Source organism: Oncorhynchus gorbuscha, unplaced genomic scaffold (assembly GCF_021184085.1).
Source record: "Oncorhynchus gorbuscha isolate QuinsamMale2020 ecotype Even-year unplaced genomic scaffold, OgorEven_v1.0 Un_scaffold_1319, whole genome shotgun sequence".
NCBI lineage: Eukaryota > Metazoa > Chordata > Actinopteri > Salmoniformes > Salmonidae > Oncorhynchus > Oncorhynchus gorbuscha.
In genome coordinates, this window is record NW_025746130.1 from 97,501 (window position 1) to 102,500 (window position 5,000).

The 5,000-nt window shown below is 56.2% G+C and overlaps 1 pseudogene; it reads left to right on the forward strand.

Annotated features, from left to right (window-relative positions):
• LOC124022291 overlaps window positions 1-5,000 on the forward strand; it is a 112,571-nt pseudogene that overhangs the window by 94,256 nt on the left and 13,315 nt on the right.

Sequence of the window (5,000 nt, forward strand, 5' to 3'; positions counted from 1 at the left end):
GAGAGTGGAGGAGAGACAGAGAGAGGGAGGAGAGACAGAGAGGGAGGAGAGAGAGAGAGAGGGTGGGAGGAGAGACAGAGAGAGAGGGAGGAGAGACAGAGAGGGAGGAGAGACAGAGAGAGGGTGGAGAGACAGAGAGAGGGTGGAGAGACAGAGAGAGAGGGAGGAGAGACAGAGAGAGGGTGGAGAGACAGAGAGAGGGACAGGAGAGACAGAGAGAGGGAGGAGAGACAGAGAGAGAGGGTGGAGAGACAGAGAGAGAGGTGGAGGAGACAGAGAGAGGGTGGAGAGACAGAGAGAGGGGAGAGAGAGAGAGAGGGAGGAGAGACAGAGGAGAGACAGAGAGAGGGAGGAGAGAGAGGGTGGAGAGACAGAGAGAGGGTGGAGAGAGAGAGAGAGGGAGAGGAGAGAGAGAGGGGTGGAGAGAGAGAGGAGGAGAGAGAGAGACAGGGAGAGAGAGAGAGAGAGAGGGTGGAGGAGACAGAGAGAGGGTGAGGAGAGACAGAGAGGGTGGAGAGACAGAGAGAGGGAGGAGAGACAGAGAGAGAGGGTGGAGAGACAGAGAGAGGGTGGAGAGACAGAGAGAGGGGGAGAGAGAGAGAGGGAGGAGAGAGAGACAGAGAGAGGGAGGAGAGAGACAGAGAGAGGGAGGAGAGACAGAGAGAGGGTGGAGAGACAGAGAGAGGGAGGAGAGACAGACAGAGAGGGAGGAGAGACAGAGAGAGGGTGGAGAGACAGAGAGGGAGGGAGAGAGAGGAGGGTGGAGAGACAGAGAGAGGGAGGAGAGACAGAGAGAGGGTGGAGAGACAGGAGAGACAGAGAGAGGGAGAGAGACAGGAGAGGGAGGAGAGAGAGAGAGGGTGGAGAGACAGAGAGAGGGTGGAGAGACAGAGAGAGGGTGGAGAGACAGAGAGAGGGTGGAGAGAGAGGGTGGAGAGACAGAGAGAGGGAGAGAGAGAGGGAGGGAGGGAGAGAGAGAGGAGGGGGAGAGAGAGAGAGGGAGGGAGGAGAGAGAGAGAGAGGGTGGAGAGACAGAGAGAGGGTGGAGAGACAGAGAGAGGGTGGAGAGACAGAGAGAGGGGGGAGAGACAGAGAGAGGGTGGAGAGACAGAGAGAGGGTGGAGAGACAGAGAGAGGGAGGAGAGAGACAGAGAGAGAGACAGAGAGAGAGAGAGAGGGAGGGAGGAGAGACAGAGAGGGAGGAGAGAGAGGAGGGTGGAGAGACAGAGAGGGAGAGACAGAGAGAGAGGGAGGGAGAGACAGAGAGAGGGTGGAGAGACAGAGAGAGGGTGGAGAGAGGGAGGAGGAGAGGAGAGAGAGAGGGAGAGGAGAGAGGGAGGAGAGACAGAGGGAGGAGAGACAGAGAGAGGGAGGAGAGAGAGGGAGGAGAGACAGAGAGAGGGAGGAGAGAGAGGGAGGAGAGACAGAGAGAGAGGGTGGAGAGACAGAGAGAGGGTGGAGAGACAGAGAGGGTGGAGAGACAGAGAGAGGAGAGAGACAGAGAGTGGAGAGACAGAGAGTGGAGAGACAGAGAGGGAGGAGAGACAGAGAGAGGGGAGGAGAGACAGAGTGGAGAGACAGAGAGAGGGAGGAGAGACAGAGGGAGGGGAGAGACAGAGAGAGGGAGGAGAGACAGAGAGAGGGAGGAGAGACAGAGAGAGGGTGGAGAGACAGAGAGAGGGAGGAGAGACAGAGAGAGGGAGGAGAGACAGAGAGAGGGTGGAGAGACAGAGAGAGGGAGGAGAGACAGAGAGAGGGTGGAGAGACAGAGAGAGGGAGGAGAGACAGAGAGAGGAGGAGAGACAGAGAGGAGGGAGGAGAGACAGAGAGAGGGTGGAGAGACAGAGAGAGAGGGGTGGAGAGACAGACAGAGAGGGTGGAGAGACAGAGAGAGGGAGGAGAGACAGAGAGGTGGAGAGACAGAGAGAGGAGAGGGAGGAGAGACAGAGAGAGGGAGAGAGACAGAGAGGGGAGAGGAGGAGAGAGACAGAGAGAGGGAGGAGAGAGAGAGGGAGGAGAGACAGAGAGAGGGTGGAGAGACAGAGAGGGTGGAGAGACAGAGAGGGGAGAGAGAGAGAGAGGGAGGAGAGACAGAGAGACAGGAGAGGGGGAGACAGAGAGAGGGTGGAGAGACAGAGAGAGGGTGGAGAGACAGAGAGGGGGAGGAGAGAGAGAGAGAGAGGGAGGAGAGACAGAGAGAGGGAGGGGAGAGACAGAGAGAGAGAGGAGAGACAGAGAGAGGGTGGAGAGACAGAGAGAGGGAGAGACAGAGAGAGAGGGAGGAGAGACAGAGAGAGGGTGGAGAGACAGAGAGAGAGAGAGAGAGAGAGAGGGAGGAGAGAGAGAGGGTGGAGAGACAGAGAGAGAGGGAGGAGAGACAGAGAGAGGGTGGAGAGACAGGGAGAGAGACAGAGAGAGGGAGGAGAGACAGAGAGAGGGTGGAGAGACAGAGAGACAGAGAGGAGGAGAGACAGAGAGAGAGGGTGGAGAGACAGAGAGAGGGAGAGAGACAGAGAGAGGGAGAGACAGAGAGAGGGAGAGAGAGAGAGGGAGAGACAGAGAGGGAGGAGAGACAGGAGGAGAGACAGAGGGAGAGGGAGGGAGGGAGACAGAGAGAGGGAGGAGAGACAGAGAGAGGGAGGAGAGACAGAGAGAGGGGGAGAGACAGAGAGGGAGGGAGGAGAGGGAGAGACAGAGAGAGGGGGAGAGGGTGGAGAGAGAGAGAGGGAGGGAGAGACAGAGAGAGGGAGGAGAGACAGAGAGAGGGAGGAGGAGAGAGAGAGAGGGAGGAGACAGAGGAGAGGGTGGAGAGAGAGAGAGGAGAGGAGAGGGAGGAGAGACAGACAGAGAGAGAGAGGAGAGACAGAGAGAGGGAGGGAGAGACAGAGAGAGGGTGGAGAGACAGAGAGAGAGAGGAGGAGAGACAGAGAGAGAGAGGGTGGAGAGACAGAGAGAGAGAGAGGGGGAGAGACAGAGAGAGGGTGGAGACAGAGAGACAGGGAGGGTGGAGAGACAGAGACAGAGAGAGGGTGGAGAGACAGAGAGAGGGTGGAGAGACAGAGAGAGGGAGGAGAGACAGAGAGAGGGTGGAGAGACAGAGAGAGAGGGAGGAGAGACAGAGAGAGAGGGAGGAGAGACAGAGAGAGGGTGGAGAGACAGAGAGAGAGAGGAGAGACAGAGACAGAGAGAGGGAGGAGAGACAGAGAGAGGGTGGAGAGACAGAGAGAGGGAGGAGAGACAGAGAGAGGGTGGAGAGACAGAGAGAGACAGAGAGAGAGGGTGTTAAGATATGGAGTGACTTTTATTGGCTGAGGAGATGCTCAGATATCTAGAGATGGAGAGAGAGAGAGAGGGAGGAGAGACAGAGAGAGACAGAGGAGGAGAGACAGAGAGAGGGAGGACAGAGAGAGGGAGAGAGACAGGAGAGGGAGGAGAGACAGAGAGGGGAGGAGAGACAGGAGAGGAGGAGAGACAGAGAGAGAGGGAGACAGAGAGAGAGACAGAGAGAGGGAGACAGAGAGAGGGAGGAGAGAGAGGGTGGAGAGACAGAGAGGGAGGAGAGAGAGGGGGAGAGACAGAGAGAGGGGGAGGAGAGAGAGAGACAGGGTGGAGAGACAGAGAGAGGTGGAGAGACAGAGAGAGGGTGGACAGAGAGAGGGAGGAGAGGGAGGAGGAGAGAGGGTGGAGAGACACAGAGATTGGAGAGACAGTGGAGGGTGGACAGACAGAGAGGGGAGGAGAGAGAGAGAGAGACACAGAGAGAGGGAGGAGAGAGAGGGTGGAGACAGAGAGAGGGTGGAGAGACAGAGAGAGGGTGGAGAGACAGAGGAGGGAGGAGAGAGAGAGAGACAGAGAGAGGTGGAGAGACAGAGAGGGAGGAGAGAGAGGGGAGGGAGAGACAGGAGAGGGGAGAGACAGAGAGAGGGTGGAGAGACAGAGAGAGGTGGAGAGAGACAGAGAGAGGGTGGAGAGACAGAGAGAGGGTGAGAGACAGAGAGAGGGGAGGAGAGACACACACACAGGGAGGACACACAGACACACACAGACAGAGAGAGAGGGTGGACACACACACACACAGAGGTGGAGAGACACACACACAGAGAGAGGTGGAGAGACAGACACACACACACAGACACACACACACACACACACACACACACCCTTAGTTAACCGTATTAGAGTTAAACGATGGATTGTGAGACAGAGAGAGGGAGGAGAGAGAGAGGTGAGAGAGACGGTTGACATTCAGTGAATGCCAGACAGGCTGGCTATTAGAGAAGTGTGTGTGTGTGTGTGTGTGTGTGTGTGTGTGTGTGTGTGTGTGTGTGTGTGTGTGTGTGTGTGGGTGTATTAGAGTGTGTGTGTGTGTGTGAGGTGTGTGTGTGAGGAGAGTGTGTGTGTGTGTGTGTGTGTGTGTGTGTGTGTGTGTGTGTGTGTGTGTGTGTGTGAACTTCATCTAGCCGTAGAGGGGGAGATGCCTCAGTGTTTTGGTCCAGAAGGGTTTGAAAAATTAAAGAGTTCCTGTTTCTCTCTGTCTCTCTCTCTCTCTCGGTTTGTCTCTCTTTCTCTGTCTCTCTGTCTCTGTTTATCTCTGTCTCTCTGTCTCTCTCTCTCTCTCTCTCTCTCTGTCTCTTGCTGTCTCTCTCTCTCTCTCTGTCTCTCTGTCTGCCTCGCTGTCTCTCTCTCTCTCTCTCTCTCTCTCTCTCTCTCTCTCTCTCTCTCGGTTTGTCTCTCTGTCTCTGTCTCTCTGTCTCTGTTTATCTCTTTCTCTGTCTCTCTTTGTCTCTGTCTCTGTCTCTCTCTCTCTCTCTCTCTCGGTTTGTCTCTCTGTCTCTGTCTCTCTCTCTCTGTCTCTCTTTGTCTCTGTCTCTGTCTCTCTGTTTATCTCTCTCCCCCTCTCTCTCTCTTTCTCTCTCTCTCTGTCCTCTCTCTCTCTCTGTCTCTCTCTCTCTCTCTCTCTCTCTCTCTCTCTCTCTCTCTCTCTCTCTCTCTCTCTGTCA